Source organism: Triturus cristatus, chromosome 7 (assembly GCF_964204655.1).
Source record: "Triturus cristatus chromosome 7, aTriCri1.1, whole genome shotgun sequence".
NCBI lineage: Eukaryota > Metazoa > Chordata > Amphibia > Caudata > Salamandridae > Triturus > Triturus cristatus.
Window position 1 is genome coordinate 1,744,871,339 of NC_140590.1, and position 20,314 is coordinate 1,744,891,652.

The following is a 20,314-nucleotide window of genomic DNA, read 5'->3' on the forward strand; positions in this document are numbered from 1 at the left end:
GTCGGCCGTGCATTGAGAAGCGTTCGAGAAATAACTAGAGCAGTAAATAAACAATACCCCAACAGTCCGCCTCCTCATTATCACTCCCGCACACTGGTACTCACTCTAAGAATGTGTACCGGACATCAGCTACCCTTGCTAACCACTAGTCCTTGCAAGGTGCAGTGGAGCTGGGTGGATATCATCCATAGAGAATGTGAGGCACAACAGTCAGAGGTATTTACAGCACATTAATTCACAAAACTCTGCAGAGAACAAGGTTATGTACGTGGCCCATAACTCCCAGTATGTCTCTTGTTTATGTCTTGTAGACAGGTATCTTTTCCATACCCAGAATGAGCCTTAGTCTACGCAGGGAAGCTGGATGTGTAGGTACCTTACCCGTGGAGAGCTGTGCCAAGTGCCAGACTGATGTGCCACATTGTGTGGATTTCACAGGAGAGGCTAGAGGATCGGGAGCCTCAAAATATATAGACTGGGCAGCACAGGAGTTGCATGCTAACATATGCGTCTGTGTCCAACAGGACTGTTTCCCAGTATTGCATAAGTTTCGAACAAGCCCTCAGTAGGTGGAGGAGTGATTCAGTTGCACCACAACCCTTGCCAGCAGTCCTTGCTGCGAGTGGGACTGCTCCTGTAGAGTCTGACTGGGATGAGATACCAGTAAGTTACTATCTTGGTAGTGGGTTCCACACTAGCTATGTTATAAGTCACAAGATGCGTCCTGTGTAAATGTCCCCCCATTCTTTGTGTGTTAGTGGTCATCCCAGCTCATGTTTCCACCTTTTCTGGCCCAGGGTTTATTCCTCAGTGTGGGGTTGGAGCAGGAGGGCATATATTTCGATGATAAGCTTATCCGCATCCTAGAGGAGGAGCCATTTCTCAAAGGGGGGGGGGGGCACCCTCTCTGCACGACAGGCTGGGTACCTCAGTGCCTGATCTATAGATACTGGAGGCACTTGAAGTACTGGGTTTTTGAGAACCAACCCAGCGGTGCCAGGGGACACACCCGAAGACTTCGAGTTCTTCCTGTTTTAGACCACAGAAACACAGAGTCTTCTAGATGAAGTCAAAGATAGTATTTATTGGCTGCAGACCAATCACAGGTATCCGAGAAGTACAGCACAGTGTATGTTCTCAGGAGACTGCTCCAAACCAAAAACCAGTCTTTTCTTATATACAGAATATTACGCTCTGGGCAACACCGCCCCTATTTTACAAGTGGTCGTTCACATATTTTTGCTTCAAAGAAAGAGCACAGTCATGATGATAATCCCACATTTCAGCTCGGTCAGCACATAATCGTTTACCCAGCGAGGCTCAGAACCCTCATCAGATATCAGCAGATCCCAATAAAACGGACACCTCCTCCTCGTAAAACAGGCCATAAAGTAGGAAACAGAGTCAGGTGTGAAAGGGGTTAGTCAGGAGTCGCGTGGGATACACGACTTTATGATGTGTTGGGCCCTGATGCTAATTCCGTAAGGCCGCAGTAAAAGGAACCGGCCGGGCAGGACTGACCTCGGGCAGCAGAGTCAGTTTGCATAGGTCAGAAAGAAGTCAAAGGAAGATTGCGTGTCCTTTAGGCCCAGGCATGGCCTCAATGCGCAGCCTATGTGAGGGCAACCACAAAATGGTTACCCTTTTAAAATGGAACCCGAGGGTTCGACATGTAGTATCGTATACACAGTGAATTCATCGGTGAAACATAACGAAAACACTCATACATACCGCATTAGTCATTTGCGGTTCGCTGATACCGAAATCGGCAGGGTAGGGCCATGCTACCAACATGGTTCCGAAATTTACAGTACCACACACTGCTTATCAGGAACCCCGTAGTCAGTTTTCAAGTGGTCGAATGGGATGGGTCCATCCGCGTCAAAGAAGTGTCCAATGCACCTGCAGCTGGCTTGTTGCCACTCCAAAAAGACTGTGAATAAAGGCCCTGAGCAAAGTCCGGGTTACCCAATATGGACGTAAACAATGAGGGAAACGAGGTCAGTCCATTCCAAAGGGCCATTCTATCCCAGACCGCTAGCAAGGCTCTAGTTACAGGCAAGACGTATAGGCCCCAGGCCCTATGCGGCATCCAGGAACTTTTCCAGACGTAATCCCCTCCTACAGCATGATCCATAAAGCTCCAGTGTCTTTCCATTTCCAGGCAGCTCCACTCCACTAAGAAGCAGAGCTGGGCTACTAGGTAGTTATGCTAGGGTATCATAAGCTGCCCTCTGGTGGAGGGCGGCAAGTCTTATTGCGGTGCACGAGAGGGCGTTTGCAAAGCGGTTGAGGTCTGCCTGCATTTATTTGAGCATGCACGCAGGTAGAGTCATGGAAGGGCCTTGAATAAGAATAGAGCACTAGGGAGAATTGTCATTTTCATTGCTGCTATTCTTCCTAACGAGGAGAGGAGGTGGTGTCTCCATTGGAGTAGAGCAGTCTTGACTTAGCGTAGTAAAGTACAATAGTTGTAGAAAACCAGATCTTGGATTGTAGCAGTGATCTGCACTCCGAAATACATCATCGATGAAGCAGCCCATGTTAAAGGGCATTGGGCAGCCAGTTGCTACTGCAAGGCAGGTGCAAACAACAAGTTGAGGGCTTGTGACTTATGGAGGTTAATGCGGAAACTGGACGCCTTCCTGCACTGCTTCAATTCATCCAGGAATGTCGGCAGTGCGTGCAAGGGGTCATCTAGAGTAAAAAGAACATCATCCACATAGGAGCTAATTGCATGTACATCCCTTTGAATCGCATCCCTATGATTCAGGAATCCTCTTCGATTCTTTGTTCCATGGGCTCCCTGTATAGGGCAAATAAGGTGGAGAGGGCAATGGGCAGCCCTGGTGGGTTTCTATTCGTGTGGAGAAAGGGGCAGAGAGTTGGCCCATAACACGAACCGCTGCTCTAGGGTTACTATAGCAGTTGAGCACCCCATTTCTGAACCAGCCTCCGAAACTAAAGTGGTCTAGGGTGGACACCATATCAAGCCAATGCACTCTGTCAAATGCGTTCTCAGCTCCTATAGCCAGGACCATCACCTCTCACTGACTGAGCTTTGCCCTATCCACTAGGTGTAAGATCCTTTTGGTGTTGTTGCAACACTGTCAGTGGGGGTAAACCCTGACTGGTCTAAGTCCACAAGGCTTGGCATGAGAGGGTTTAATTGAGCCGCCAGGATGCCGGTGAAAGGTTTGGCATCTATATGAGCAAAATAAGGCGGTAAGAGCTATGCCTGTGCTTCCCAGGTTTGGGGATTACAGAGATCGAGGCCTCCAGCATGGTGCGGGATAGGGTCCGCGAAGGAATTGAAGAGTCTGGTGACAATCGGTGCTGTGGCCTGGCAGAAGGTTTTATAGAGCAGAGCATTGAAACTGTCTGGGCCAGGGCACTTGAGCCATTGCAGGCAGGGTATAGTAGCAATCACCTTTTAATTTTGAATGGGTGCATCCATGTTGTGAGTTTAGGCGGGGGTATTGGAGTCCAAAAGATGCTCCTGGGCAGTGGCCACCTGGAGGTCCTGGGCTTCACAAAGTAGTAGTCCCTGAAAGTTGACGTTACAACCTCATCATCAATTGTTTTGGTGCCCCCACGGGGTCAAGATCGCACCCACCCTCTCGGTCTGCCTGGTGCTTAGCTCTGAGCTTATAACCAAGCAGTTTGCCGCACTTGTCTATCTCCCCCCTTAATTCCACCCCTCCCCATGCAGAAGGTATGCTTAAGATGGAGCAGCACATATTCTGCTCTGTCTAGGTCTAAGCAAAGCAACTGGGATGGAGTGGATTCCAGTTTCTGCCAGACCCTTGGGGCTCCCGTCCTATTATGAACGGCCTCCAGTTACTGCACCTAGGTGCTCCTCTTACCTGCATGCAGCCTATTCTTGGCAGCAGAGGTGGCTATGAGATCCCCTCTTACAACCGCCTTCGAAGTCTCCCATAGCATGGCAATGGTGGCACTCAGGGGGTCATTTATCTCTAAGAAATTGATGACACGTACGTTTCTGGACCATGTCCTGCTGGTGGATTACACTATCCAGCATTCTCCAAGGGCTGACCTACTGTTGCGGTGCGTTGACCTGCAGTTTGAGAGTAAGGGCGGTATGATCTGACAGAGCGCTAGGTTCAATCTCAATCCCACTGAGCTCTGCCTGTAGTGCAGGTGTTCCCAGGAAGTAGTCTATCCTGCCATAAGTTTGGTGGACCAAGAGTAGTAAGTGTAGTCCTGAGTGCGTGGGTGGGGTAATCTCCACAGGTCCTCAACCCCACCGCTTGCAACCACTGCACACATCCCTCTGAGCGAGTCCCCACCTGCCCCTAGCTTTGGTGAGATCTATCCTACTCGTTTAACACCAGGTTAAGGTCGCCTCCAAGAAAGACAGACTAATCAGGGGAATCTAATGTCTCCAGTATTGCTCATTTCGGTAATCACTCCAGATTGTCGTTCAGTGCATAGAAAGAAGCGATGAAAAAGGAGAGGCCCAGTACTTGTATGCGATATGATAGAAGACTCCCCTGGATTTCTGCAATGTTGTCTCCTATGGACCCCTTAAAAGAACTTGACACCAGTATAGTGGGATTGGAGGAGAAATATTGGTTCCATAGTGGGATGATTTCATCCTATGCCAATCTTGGGGAATAAGTTGCATTTCCTGGAGAAGGCAGACACCTCCTTCCTTTTGCTCTAGATAGGATAGTACCCCTCGCTGCTTAACGGGGTAGTTGAGTCCTGTAACATTGAGGGAAAGAATCTTCAAGGTAGTCTGTACAGGGTTGAGAGTGAGCGCACGCAGGTGTTGGCCGCCAGGCAAGAGTTGTGGATGGTGACAAGGGATCGGAGTGTTCTCATGTTGTAGTGAGTGTGATGTGGCCTGTGTGTACGGGTGGGATTTCTTTTCACTGAGAGAGAGTATTACCCCATGAAGAGGTGTGGCGCAGTGGCCAGAGTGGCTGACTCCGGAGTGTGGGTCTCGCAGTTCGATCCGGGGCTGCTCTGGGCAATAGCTCACTTAATCTCTCCGATGGCCCCCAGCACCTGGATACCCTTAGGGGTGATAAATTGCGCTTTACAAATTGGAATTTAGGTTTAGATTTAAGATACCCTCCAATAACAAAATAAATATGGAAACAAAATGTAGTCCAGTAAACACTTAGCCTTTCGGGGGTGTCATGGGTAATCATGAGACAGGGGTCATGGTGCTCTGCATCTGATGCCCTGGAGCTGTGGCTCCGGTCTCCAAACCTCTAGGGTGGGAGGAAGGGGAAGTGGAGTCCTTCTCTATCCACTCTCAGTGGGCCCAGAACATTCGGCGATCAGCTTGGCTGGGCCGCTTGGAGGACGTGGTTGCCCCCAAGCAGGCAAGGAAGCTGCTCTGCAAAGCCCCTGTACAACCATGGTAATCTTACACATATACACAGAGAGTAGCACAAATAAATCAGCCTATAAATTGGACAACCAGTTCTTTAAAGATTTCCTGAAGAGAGAATACATTTGGATACTAATCAGGTGATGAGGGTGTTCCTAAGTCTGGCTGCAGTGACCGAGAGGGCTCTACCTCCCCATCTCTCTTTCTGGACTCTGGGCAATACAACCAAATTGAAATGGGCTGAGCAAAGATTTTAGGTGCATACCAATGGAACATTGCCTTGATTACTTCCAGGCTAGTCTGGTGGAGCGCCTTGTGTACAATACAAAGGGCCTTGAAACTAACAAGCTTCTTAATAGGCAGCCAGTGCAAATCAGATAATCCCTCGGACACTGATTGACGTTGAGGAATGTCCAGGAGGATCCTAGCCAGCATATTCGACATTAACTGAAATTTTGTTTTGAGGCTATTGTTCGTGTCCAGGCAAAGCGCATTACATAAGTCAATTCTTGACATGACCAGCGCCAGACCAACCTTTTTCTGTGCTGAAAGAGGAATGAATGGAAAGTTATTATTTTTTTAACATTCTAAGAATCCAGATACAGGTTGACGTAGTGCGCTTGACCTGGCAATCAATAGACAATTCACTGTTCAGTATTACCCCAAGATACTTGGCCTTCTTTGTTACAACAGGTAAGGTACCCAGTATGTCAGACCACTGGTTGTTATTCCAGATGGGGGATTGAGAGCCAAAAGAGCAGCACCTTAGTCTTTCCTCATTAAGTTTGAGAGGTTTCTGTCCATACACCCTGCTACAGCTGTGATACAATGATTAAAGTTGATTTCAGTATCTACCGTATTCTTGGGAATCGATACAATGAGCGGAGGGTCGTCAGCCTATGACGCTGCATGTAGCACATAGGAGCCGATGATCCTGGTAAGCGGGGAAACATAGAGGTTAAAGAGCATAGGGCTCAGAGATGAGCCCTGCGGTACCGTCCATGTTAGGAAGAATGAGTCAGACTGGAATATTGTCGTACTTTGATCTCTGGGACCGCGTAGGGGACAGGGCCCCACCCCTGTCTATCCTGGTATTAGCAAACCGCAAATGGTTAATACGGTATGTACGAGTGCTTTATATATCGTTCTAGCTATGAATGCACTGTGTACACGTTATTCTGCTACACCACGCGGATTCCATTTTGGAAGCGGTGGCCATCTTGTCATTGCCCTCACATAGGCTACAATGGAGCAAATACGGGCCTCACAGTACATGGGCTTTTCCTTTGACTTCTCTGTGACCTGGGCAGCTGGCTCTGCTGCCCCGGGTCAAACTGGTCTCACGAGCTCCCCTTCCTCCGTCCACCTGTGATTAGCATCAGGGCTTGACCCATCGTAAAACCCTTTCATTCTACACGAGCCCCCGGCTAATCTCTTTCACACCTGGCTGTTCCTGCTTTGTGACTTGTTTCCCAAAACAGGAGATGCTCATGTTTATTGGGGGGCCTATTGATATCCGATGTGGGATCTGAACCTTACTGTGTAAATCATTGTGGGCTGGCCGAACTGGAATGTGGGATCGTCATCATGACTCTGCCTTTTCTTTTGAACTGTACACTTGTTTATTGCCATATCGTAAACCTAGGAATGTATGCTTGAGGCAGGAAAAAGCGTATTTAAGGTGAAGTCCGTTACTATGATTTTCAGCAGTCTCCTGAGAACATACACGCTGTTGTACTTCTAGGATACCTGTAATTGGTCTGCAGCCAATAAATGAATCTTTGACTTTACCCAGAAGACTCTGTTTCTGTAGGTCTGGAACAGGGTGAACCCAGAAGTCATAGGGTGTGTGCCCCTGCACCGCTGGGTCTAAAATACCCAGTACTTCAATATGTTCACTGACACCCTTTGAGACCTATCCCTTAGGAAGGAAGACAGTAGCTCCAGGACATGATCTGTGGTGCCCATTTCCAGAAGTGCTCGATCAACAGTGATGGGAGATGGTATCGAAGACCTCCGTTAGGTCCAGCAGGATCAGAGCCACACCTTCCCCTTCATCCACTAACTGCCTAATAGAGTCCATGACCCAGCTCAGTCTCAGTTCCTTGATGTTTCCGGAACTCGAACTGTGACACGTCGAGCCTTCAGTGTTCTTCCAAAAATGCCATCAGGTGGCAGTTAAGATGTCTTTCCAAGATTTTAGCTGGAAGAGGAAGTATAGAGATGAGACGAACATTTGTCAACTACTTCGGGTCCAGATTGCGCTTCTTTAACAGTGGCTGTACCACTGCTTCATTCCATGAGCACAGGAGGCACCCCAAAGAGAAACTTTGTTAATCATAGGTGAACTTTGGGTGTGCCACCACACCGGCCACCATGTGCCAGATATTAGGTGCACCTAGTTCAAGGGGAGACCCTGGCCTGGTGTTCAGGATATGGTCCTCCACAAGCTCTGTGGTCAGTAAAGGAAAAGTCTTCAGCATATTCCCGATTGTGTCCTCTGACTCTTGTGGTTTAGAAAATTCTCCCTGACCCTTTATACTTTGTTGCATGGAATTTCGCAAATTAGGCTAATAGGCAAGGGTTTTGGTGCTGGTCACCCCCTTGGACATCAGTGGGTACAGAAGATTTATACTGTTAGAATCATTGTTAGGCCCACTTAGGAGATAATATTTTTCTTTGCCAACTGAAATTTTGTTTACTATGTAAATTTAAGGCTATGCCTGTGGTTGCCTTGTTCGAAAGCTTACACTCAGAACAGGAGACCTTAGTTGGTTCACAAGGAAACAAAATGTATGTCGCCATAGGTTTTATCTGTTTATTATGAAATGTTGCGGGAAACTCATTAGGTCGGACATATTTCTGATGATAAAATCAGTGGACATTTACGTGTTATTTCTCTGTAGTAAAGCCTACAGATAGGTATTTTCTTACATGAAAAGTCACAGATTACTTGTGCAGGGAATGATTTTGGTGTTGGTCACAGCCTCTGAGAAATCCTATGGGTAGAGGATTTGCAATGTAATAATTCTTGCTGCAATTCCTTCCTAGCTGTCTGCAAGGATCTTGTAATAAAAAAAATATATATATATATATAAATAAATTCACTTTAAAAACCATAGGTTTCACACACGTTATAGTTAGCTGGACATTTCACTCGTAAAAAACCAATGAAATTCCCCCGTTATAGTTACTGCAGGCAACTATAACTCACGCGACCGCAATCCTCTGCTGATGACGTCAGATATTACATCACTGTATTTAGACACTTATTTACCCATGTCTTCTTTCATTAATCTTTAGCTATACATATATTACAAATATTTATTTTTCATAAAGACACATATGTCATCAGTGATGTAATATCTGACGTCATCAGCAGAGGATTGCGGTCGCGTGAGTTATAGTTGCCTGCACTAACTATAAAGGGGGAATTTTTTTTTTTTTTTTTTTTTTTTTAAACCGTTTATTGCAGTTTGTAAAAGTTACAGGTATGGGCCTACAACCACCCGGCCGGCCGCTAGAGTGACAGTAGCATATTACATACATACAGTAGAAATCTCTCGGCAGAGCAAAGTAGTGAAAGAGGAGTAATCAATGGTGCAGGCCACATAGCTCCATGCCAATAGTACGGTTCCTTTTTCTGAAAACGAAACAACACCAAAAAACCACACCCGCAAGGCAACCCGCGATCCAAAATGACAGCACGTGCTCCATAAGTGGGGGACCCAAACCAGCAGCAAAACTCTGAAGAGGGGAATGGGAGTAGATCAGGGACTGGGGGACCGCACGCCCGTGGCCGAGGGAGGGGGGCCGTCTAAAGAGACGGAGCAGGCGAGGCAGCCGGTAGTAGTGGCGGCTCGCAAATACCCCCGCGGTAGGCATTCCAGGGGCCCCAGATTTTCACCCACGCCCCAGGCTTACCCCTCGCCACATACACCACCTTTTCACGAAACATACACCAATCCATATGCTCTTTCCAGGCCGTCACCGCAGGGGGCCTCTGGGATCCCCACAATTGGGCAATATCACGCTTAGCTATCATGTATCCCAGAGTCACCCACCGCGTCTGCGGGACCGAATAGTCATTCGGCTCCCATACATTCAGCAAGCATCTCCTCGCTTCAGGCAGCAGCGCGACACGCGTAACCACACGCAGAACCTCATGCACACCACGCCAGAATCGCTCCACCCTCGGGCACTCCCACAGTATATGCATAAAAGTCGCCAACGCACCACAGCCACGCTTACACATTCCGTCACCAGCAAAACCCATACGTAGAAGCCTTGGCCCCGTCACGTAAACCCGGTGAAGGATCTTGAGCTGGACGAAACGAAGGCGAGCCGGGATGGCCACCTCTTTCGGAGAGGCCACCGCGGAAATCCAATCCTCGTCGTCCAGCTCCAGCCCATCGGCAACCCAAGCCTCGCGGAGCCTGGTTAGCAGGCACGATCGATCGTTGATCAGTTTTTTGTAGATGAGGGAGATCGTGCTGTCCGGGACATGGCCATCTAGCACTCTGTCCTCCAGGGGGGAAGACTCCGGAATGGATGCGACATCCGGGAAGACGGAGCCCAGCGCATGGCGGACTTGTAGGTACCGAAAGTACTCACTGCCCTGCAGCTGAAACTCCGCCTGCAGCGTCTCAAAAGTTTTGAATCCCCCCCTCGTCCAGAGATCTCCCACCGTGCTGATTCCGATCGTGTCCCACTTCTCGAAGCCCCTCGACGTCCAAAGGGAGCCCAACCTCTCAGACGCATACAGAGGCGACGCCCGGGTCAAACGGTCCTTCCACCCCATAGCTGCATTAGCCGCGTGCCAGACACGCACCATGACACGCGTCGGTCCCGTCAAACGGGAGTCGGGCGCGCTAGCGTAGAGCGCTCGATTGTAATCGCCACCGGGCAGGAGCATCTTGTCCATTTCAAATGCCGGGTTCAAGGCGGGCCCGTAAAGGCCATGATTAATTGCAGCTAGCTGGGAGGCCCAGTAATACCGTTTAATGTCCGGGAGGGCGACCCCCCCATCGTACCACGGGAGCGTCAATTTAGCCAGAGCAATACGCGGCCTCCCATCCCAGAACAGGCGCCGCTGGAGGCCCTCCACCTCACGGAAGTAGCGTGCCGGGACCAAGTCCATAGTGTTCTGGAGGGCGTACAGGAAGCGCGGCAGGGACATCATTTTAAACAAGGCCGCTCGGCCGAGCGGCGAAAGCGGCAGACGCCGCCAGCGCACCACGTCCTCCCTCAAGCGCTGGAGGGGGGGGTAGCAAATTCCGCTCATAGCGGGCCTCCGGGTCAAGAGTGATATATATACCCAGGTACCGAAAACCTTGGGAGGCAATCTGGAACGGACAGTCCCGCGGCAGGACCGGAGCCTCCCCGGAAAGCACATAGACACAGGATTTCGCCCAGTTGATGACCAAGCCGGAGTTGCGACCGAAGGAGCGCAAAACATCAACCAGGACGATCAGTGATTTACGCGGGGAGGCGAGATACAGAAGGATATCGTCCGCGTAGAGGGACACGCGGTCCTCATGCTCGGGGGTCCAGCGGAGACCACGGATAGAAGGGTGCCACCGCAGCCACTCCGCCAGGGGCTCCAGAGCCAGGGCAAACAGGAGAGGCGACAGGGGGCAACCCTGTCGCGTGCCCCGCCCCAGCGCAAATGGGGCCGAGACTCGCCCATTCACCACCACTTGCGCCAACGGGCCCGAATATAGCAATTTGACCCAGCTAATGAAACCCGGGCCGAACCCAAATTTCGCCAGCATCGCCCAGATGTATGGCCATTCAAGCGTATCAAACGCCATGGTGGCGTCCAAGGACGCCAAGATGGCCGGCTCCCGCACAAATGGGACACGCGCGAGCACCCCGTGTAAGCGCCGCAGATTGAGCGCCGTGTTGCGGTGTGGTATAAAGCCAGATTGGTCTTGGTGGACCAAATCGCCCACCACGCCAACCAACCGGTTGGCCAAAACCTTGGCGAGGATTTTGGGCTCCGCGTTCAAGAGCGAAATCGGCCGATAGGATGTGACCCGTTCACGGGGCTTCCCCTCCTTGTGGATCACCACAATTGTGGCCAGACGCTGGTCCGGCGGGAGGGAACCCTGCGAGTGGGCCGCCAGGAACATCGCGCGCAGGTGGGGTGCCAACACATCCGGGCGTAGCTTGTATAGCTCGATGGGAATGCCATTAGGGCCCATGGCCTTGCCGGATGCAACCGAGCGAATGGCCAAGGCAATTTCGTCCGAGGTGGGAGGGGCGTCCAGCGAATCCCTGTCCTCCACTGTAAGGGAGGGCAGTGCTATGTCCCGAAGCAGGGCATGGGAATCTTCCTCCGAGCAGGGGGAAACCGGGGAGTATACGTCGCGGAAATAGTCCGCGAAGCAGGAGACAATGGCTTCTGGCTCGGTGACACACACACCATCCACACTCTCAATCAAAGGCACCACGCGGCTCGCTCTCTCCCTCTTATCCAACCACGCAATCAATTTGCCAGCCTTATCACCCACATCATACAATCGCCCCTGCTGCTCTCTACTGAGGCCCCTGGCCGCCTCCGTAACGAGGGCCCGATAGGCCGCCTGCTTTAAGTGTAGAACATGCAACTTGGCGTCTGTTACCCCGCTCCCCAGGTCACCCTCCAGTTCTGCAATCTCGGCCTCTACCCGGGTCACCTCCTCCCGCTCGCGCTGCCGGGCATGGGAGATAAAGGAGAGAGCCTCCCCTCTAAGAACTACCTTAAAAGCCTCCCAGAGGGAGATGGCCGAAGGAACCGACCCCACATTCTCCTCAAAATATCGCTGTAAGGATTTGATCAAATCGGCACGAATGGTGGGGTCGCGCAAATACCATGCATTGATTGGGGCCACCCTGCCATCCCCCCTCGGGAAAACATCGAAATGCAACAACAATGGGGAGTGGTCTGAGATACCCCGCGCCAGATGGCGCACCTCCCCCACCCTCCCTGCATGGGCCGCCGGGACAAGGATGTAATCAAGCCGCGAGAGGCTACCATGGGCACCCGAGTGGAAAGTGTATTGTCGCAATGTAGGATGCTTTAATCGCCAGCAATCCACCAGGCCCAGCGTGTCCAAGAGGCCGGGCAGCCACGCCTGTGCCCGGGGGAGGTCCCTAGGGGGATGGCGATCCATAGACCCAGAGGCCACCGCATTAAAGTCCCCCCCAACCACCAGCAGGCCACTCGGAAGGTCTAGAAGGAGGCGCCCCAGGTCCGCAAATGTGGTGGCTTGTAACCCAGGTGGGACGTACACTGAAATAAAGATAAACACTCTACCCTCCATTCTCCCCACCAGTACAGTGTAACGTCCCCTCTCATCATGGCGCACCTCGTCAATCTCCAACGGGAGTGAGTTCTTGATCACAATACCCACCCCCCGCGAGCCCGAAGTGAAGCCAGAATGGGCCGCCAGGCGATATCCCCTCCGATTCAGTGCATGAAAGGAGTTACCTATAAGGTGCGTCTCCTGCAGAAAGACAACATCTGGAGAAATACGTTTTAAGTACTGCAGGACCACACCACGCTTGATCCGATCCCCCAGGCCGTTAACATTCCATGACAACACAGTCAAATCCCTACCCCCCATCATACGTTGAAACAATTGGTCGTCCCCACCCGAGCATCTTAAAAACAACAACACAGTAGCGGGATTGCCTTGCGGTACTAACAAACAACAACACACCCCCCCCACCCCCCGGTCCCAACAGAACTCCCCCCTCCCTGCACCCCTGCATGAGCCCAGATAGCCCCCCCAAAGTGCAGTGTGCCTGTCGCCCCATAGCTAAACACTAACTAGTCCCCCAGAGGAGGAGGGAAGCCCCCAACAGACCCCGCACGACCTCCATAGGAGGGGAACATACGCAATCAATAACTGTTGAAGGAACAACGTCCAGAGCAAGGCCTATTCAGTCACCCCTCAATTCTGATCCGGCGGGCCCTCCTCGCCAGCCGCGCCCCCCCCGCCCCCCCGGCCCCGACCTCCAGGCAGAGTGTCCAACCAGTCCCCGGCAGCCTCGGGCCGGTCGAAGAAGTGCGTGCGACCATCCACCTCCACCCGCAGCTTAGCCGGAAAGAGCATAGAGTACTTGAGGTTCAGGTCCCTTAGGCGACGTTTCACACCAAGAAAACTCTGTCTCTGCTTCTGAACCGCCGGGGTAAAGTCTGGGTAGAAATGTACCTCCATGTTGTCAAGCTTGACCGGTCCCTGTTGCCTGGAGGTCTGGAGGATGGCATCTCTGTCCCGAAAATTAAAAATCCGGGCAATGAGAGGCCGCGGCGGGGCACCGGCCTTGGGCCTGCCCCCAGGGACCCGGTGAGCACGCTCCACCGCAAAAAGCTTACTCAGCCCCCGGGGCTGGAGATGGGTCAGGATCAATTCTTCCACGAAAAGATCCGCCGCCTCCGCCTCTCGACCCTCCGGCACCCCCACAATACGGACATTATTCCTCCGGGCCCGACCCTCGGAGTCCTCCAGTCGCCGGTCCATCAGGGCGCTCACCTGGCCAAGCCGGCGCACCTCCTTCTGGAGGGCCACCACGTCTGTCGTGAGGCTCGTCGTGGTGTGGGCCAGGGAGTCGACTCGGTCGTTTGTTTTAGACAAGTCCGCCCTCACAAGGCTCACATCCACCAGGACCGAGTCTATTTTTTGCGCTAAGGTATCGAAGCGCTGGTCCACCGAGGCCTTCATCTCCGCGATGGCGCCCATGACGTCCCGGAGGGTCAGATCCACCGGAGGAGCAGATGCCTCCGCCGGGCCCACCGGGGCTACACTCGGTGTCTCCGGAGAACCCTTCTGGAGCGTGTAGCGGTCCATATTGTTAGCTTGGTGCGCCGTGCCACGGCGGGTTGTCTTCATCTTCGCCCGGTCGCCATCTTGTTTGGTGGACATGCTGGCTCTTCCACCGTCGTGCCAAGCTCCCCGAACGGGCCGCTATACCAAGTCGCTGGTGCCAGGGGGGGGGCGGGGGCTACCACCGAGCCGCGGGTCAACCCACCGCCGGCGGGTCAGCCGGGCTCCTGGACAAGACCACACTGCCGCACCCCGCTCCGCAACCCGACCCCACTTAGAAGCGAGGAGGGCGCAAAAGCGAAAGTGAAAGTGCGGGGCACGCGAGTCGCCCAGCCATGCCGGCCGCTGTTATTCACTTTATCCCCGGATCGCCCCACTACTCCAATCCGGGGGACCGGCGAGGAGTAGGCCGCAACCTTCAATCGATGCTCCCAGCGGTGTTCGGGGTCCGATTCGAGCCCAAAAAACAGGTGGCGCCTCAGCTCGGGTTCCCCAACACAGTCCCCTCAACAAGGACAGGATATCGCCAGGATTAATTCAGGAGGTCGCGGCGGTCCTCGGGAGCCTCGCACCTACGCGGCCATCTTGGTTGCGCGCTAGGCTCCTCCCCCATAAAGGGGGAATTTCATTGTTTTTTTACGAGTGAAATGTCCAGCTAACTATAACATGTGTGAAACCTATGGTTTTTAAAGTGAATTTGCAAGGTTTTTTAAATGCTAATTCGTAACTATAACGTGTGTGAAACCTATGGTTTTTTCAGTGAATTTGTACGGTTTTTTAAATGCTAAGTTATGTATTTATTAATTATTTTTTTTTTCAGGTTTTTCACCGTGCGCGCACCGTGAAATTTTATATTTTTTTCAAAATCGCGAGGTGCGCGCACCCTGCGCGCACGGTGCACTTCGCGCACCGTGCGCGCGCTGTAGGCGCTCGGTGCGTTTCGCAGTTCGTGCCGTGCGCGCAGGGTGCGCGCACCTCGCGGTTTTAAAAAAAATAAAAAAAGATTGTTTTTTCCTCCCTTGGGGGTCCTTCTGTGACCCCCTGACCAAGGCTAGGGGGTCAGGAACTGTCCACTCTGCCCCCTTTTCACGTTCTCCACCTTTGTTTTTCACCCCCTCAGAGTGCGAGAGACAAAATGGCGGCCGACACTTCCTGGTTTCGACCGATTTGAATGTTTACTAAGATCTAACAACCAATCAGAATTGCGCACGCGCACGGCAGGGTGCGCGCACCCAGCGTGCACGCTGCGCGCGTATAGATATTGATATGCTTTTAAATGCTATTTTCTCAGGAAATACTGAACAGATTTACACCAGACCTGCAAAAGGCACTTCCTTGACCTTATGGCTACCTCTCTGCCAAATTTCACGTAATTCTGTTCAGCCGTTCGGGCTGTAGCTGTGTCTAAAGGTCCTATGGAAAATAACATGGAGAAAACGCGTTTTGGGACCCCCCTTTTTTCTCGGCCCCCGCTTGACGAATCACCCCTTGACTTTCAGGGTAGGAGCTGAGCGGAGCGCCCCATTAGTTTTGAAAATCTCGCGAGGATTCGTCAACCGGCGCCAAAGTTATTCAAAATAGAATTTTGAGATTTCCTATGGAAACTAGGTTGTAACTATAACTATCTACTGGCGACCGGCAGTAGATAATATATATATATATATATATATTCAACAAAACTTCCTCGCAAATAGGAAAGCCGACGCCGTGTCTTGTGCTTCAATATTTCTTTTATTTGGTCAGCTAAAACGTTGAACGAGTTTCGCTTGTCCCGCAAGCTTGTTCACCAACGGTTGGTGAACAAGCTTGCGGGACAAGCGAAACGCGTTCAACGTTTTAGCTGACCAAATAAAAGAAATATTGAAGCACAAGACACGGCGTCGGCTTTCCTACTTGCGAGGAAGTTTTGTTGAATATTATCGGACCGTGCTTGGGAGGTCCGTTCGTCAACGCGCCCCCTGGTTTGGAGGCGGTAGGCACACCTGAGCAAACGGAGGAGCAATATATATATATATATATATATATATATATATATATAAAATGAAATGCCATAATTGAAACGGGAGGCTGGTTTCATGAGGGCATTAGGGAAACTCAGCGTGATTTTTCATCAACCCACAGGGGTTGTTAAAGAATGCCGTATTTTTCTGCTGAAATTAATAATGATGAACTCACTTGAGATTAAAACTCATGCACTACGAGAACCAGAAGGCCGTGCATGCGGCCATGCCCACTGAAGCAGGCTCTTTAAGGATCAAGTGCGTGACAAATCGTCGTTGTCAGCAAAACGCCATTGAGAAAGGGAAAAGATTCCCGAAACCGGTCTGCTTGGCGAAAATGTTGGTGACTGTTTCACTGTATGCAGCTGCCCTGTAATAAAATGGATTTAATGCAATACCGACCTTGTGGCTTCTTCTACCAGGGCTAACTTGTTGTGTTGGAGATATATATATATATTAAATACAGGTGTGTCTCAACAGCACATGGGAGTCGAGCCTTTGAAAAAGAAGCACAGAAGCTTCGGAACGCGTCGGCGTTATCGACTTGAGCTGCAGAATGCGGTGAAACCAACCAGTAAGCTGCGGAAGCAATCTGTCCAGGGGGAGCATTTTTACCAATAAATGGATTTATTCCCGTCAATGATCTGAGTGCGTTCCTGCCCTATGGGTACCTTGGAGCTTGATATATTAAATACAACCTCATCTATATACATATATATAAATAAACATCCATTTTAATACTTAGAGGGACTGACTGAGTAACATTTACACTCTGCTTCCATGACAGCGAACTGCGTGGGGTAATGGATTATTCTTTATCAGTCACTGGCCCTCTCATCCTGTGACTGATGGCATTTACTGATTACATGTGTACATACGCTTGAAAATTACTGTACTTCAGTTTCAGAGCTAGTTGGACAGTCCTATAGTTTTGAATTTTCTCTTTTTCTAATTCCCCTTTAATTTTCTTGCCTCTCCACTTTTTATTTTATTGTTTGAATGGATACTACAGCTCTCCAGGCAGTGCTTACTGGTCACTCGCTTGCTGCTCATTTCATCTTCAATGTGCCACATCGCCATGTAGCCACTTCCTCTAAACCAGGAAACCATTATCGAATGCTGTTGTCCATAGGGTATCATTGATTTACCATTCCAAGGTGACCAATATGTTGGTTCTAAATGTGGCAGCCATGCTTTAACTTTAAAACAATGATTGGACATCCTACATTATAGAGTGAGTTATAAATGTAATCAGAATGCAAATTATGAGATTCTCTAGTTTGTGCCTGTCTGCTTATAGGTGTGAGCGCTTTTGTATTTGCGAGAGAAGCTTTGTCTCCTTGTGTACCCATTATATATGGGCAATAGGGCTGGTTTTCAAAACTGTAAATCGAGCACATAACATTTCTGCATAGATGTATTTTAAAGTTAAACCCAGAGCTGATGGGTTTGCCAGTGCTTGTTTATGATACACATTTTCCAGTTCTAATTATATATGCATTTCATAATGCGCCAACCTAGTTCCAAGGTGCAGTGGAGAGCATCAAACAGAATCTTTTAATTGGTGCAGAAATATCTTAATCTTGTCTAACTACAACACCCCAAGTTTGTTCATGAAATCTTAAAATTAGGGAAAAGAAAGCAGAATCGAAGGGACATTTTTGTTCCCGAATCACACGTTACAGAATTTGAATGACATAGTTACAATTCAAAGCATGAAGCGTTTTACCCAGAACAACAATACTGTTTTATTTAAGTGCCAAAGCCAGGATTTGAACCAAAGACTCTAGGATTGACAGGGGATTTTCCCTTGTTAATGAAAGCATTGATCATAGCTGGCTACTGGCATCACAATTTGGCATGATAAACAACTGTGTTCTCGATATCTACTGATGAGTTGTTAGGCACCTCTTGCAGCTTGAAGGCCTCTTCAAAGTGCCCAAAGGGAAAGAAGACGCATACGGAAGAGCAAGCAGGGACAGGGCAAAAGCAAGAGGAACATTCAAAGGCATCATCCAGAAGAGACCATTCCACTTCCTACTGGGGATCATATGGTGTCAACAAGTCACATTTCAGAATATTAGCATTGTTCCAAGTTGTCCAGCACAGGAAGTGGACATGAGTGCAGAGAAATCTGAGAGTATGTAGTGGTGTTCGGAGTGAATGTGGTTTTTAGCTGGACCACTCATTGGTTTGGTTAAAAGAGAAGGTTTGGGCATGTAGAGTAACACTTAAGTAGTACAGCCAGACGACCATCACAGAGTATGATTCAATTGTTGGGATTGAAAGGTCCCTCACACAGTAAGGGACATGTACCCCTCCCCCGAGTGTCCCAGCTGCAGTGATATCTGTAACCTTGGTAAAAATGTTTTGGCCATGGTTGAACATGGATCATGCATGTGCACCATGCCTTAGGCCTGTATTGTGCATTGCTGTCCTGCTAAAGACTGGGAGGGGTGCCAAAAGCATTACTCTCAGGTGGTGTAAGGCTACTACCTTTTCTTGGAGTTACGCAACACAAGTGCAGTGGTGGCAGCATACCATGTTTTCAGGTACTAGTAATCCATAGAGCGAACAGGTCTTTTTACCTGTGTCACTGGAGTGGTGCACACTGACCCATTCATATAACGTTCGCTGCTGTGTGCTTAATTTAACGTTGGCCTGCATTGGTTTTTATGCAGTGTCAGCCAATGCGCCTGGTTGCATGTACACGCAGGGATGTATATGAGTCTATGAATATATGGGTTCCATTTTGGGAGACCCAGGGCTTGCTGGAGGAGCTTGTGGAAGTAGGAGTCCAGCAGACAGATTTATAGTTTGCTGCATTCCTGAGAGCTGGGTGTTAAACACACACTGGAGGAAGAAGAGCCATGCTCTTTAGTACCCTTCAAAAGGGGAACTTTGATTTCAAAAGAGGTCACTAGGCACATCTCAGGAAGGAGATACGGCTGATAAGTGAATTTTAAAGAGTAGAGCTGGAGAGCTTTTGTAACCCTTTGATACATATTTCACTGAGGCTGAAATCAGATGTGATCCTCTAGTCACACCAATGGCCTATGTTTGGGGCTATCACATATGGAGACACTCCAGCAGTGATAGAATGCTCTCTAGAGCTAGAGAGGTGGAATGGGGAATTCAAAGTGGGCAACCCAAAGAACATGACCTTCAAAGACCAACACTAAATCACATGTGTGTAAGGAAATCGATTATTAAGAGGAGAGATTGAGACTCCCACATTGTCAAACTAATGCTATACATCAGCTTGGAGAAGGTCAGCACGAGTTCTGCTGGTTCTGACCAGGACTGGGGATTCAGGGTCTGACAGTCTCCCTGCAAGGTGAGGAGATGTTACGCGGGACAATTAAGAACACTCAACTGGATCACCAGCTAAAGCCTGACCTGACACCAGCAGACCCTGTGAGATGGAGATTGCATGGAGGGAACAAGGTCCAGTGGGGATACTGCCAAGAGGATCCTGGAGCGGAGGGTGTGATTCTGGTCTGTCAGAACTGCCACACTAATCATGCTGCCTGGCTATGTGCATTGTTCATGGCCACCGTATATCAGGTGAGGGCCTGAGTGAATCTGTAAGGGTTGTCGCCCTAGTGCAGCACTGTGACCTGAAGAGAGCACAGAACTCTACTTCTGCATGCCGGATACAGAAACGCACAGAGGAAGCGGAGGATGATTCCTGTATACAGTGTGCAATGATGAGCTCAGAGCAGCTACTTTGCCATCCAAACTAGAGTGGTACCCCAGGTCTGCCGTTGAAGACAAACAGTTACTGTGACAACGGAGGTAAGACTGTGCCTCAAATCACGAAGCCTTTGTAGGGGGTGTCTGCTCTGACAAAGGTACTAGAACATTTGATTCTGAAAAACCACTGCGGGACTTTTAAACCCTGTAATCTCTAGCAGGGGTCTAACCTGGATGTTGCCTCAAGTAAATGTGGAATAAACACAGTCCGTAGTTGAAAGTGAAAGAAACTGGTGTATTTGGTGTGTACTGTATTGTGCTTTGTGCATAAATACTTCTTTTTATAAAAACAAATATTTAGTTGGTCATTCATTTATTGAGGTTGCTATGTTAATTTGTGAGCCTGTGTTACCCCTAAACCTACCTCCTCCCCAAGAAGC

At 49.9% G+C, this 20,314-nt stretch overlaps 1 protein-coding gene across 4 annotated transcripts in view; it reads right to left on the reverse strand.

Moving 5' to 3' along the window:
• Window positions 1–20,314, reverse strand: part of LOC146812979 (C-type lectin domain family 2 member B-like) — a 123,125-nt gene that overhangs the window by 18,434 nt on the left and 84,377 nt on the right. The gene's annotated exons all lie outside the window — the stretch shown is intronic.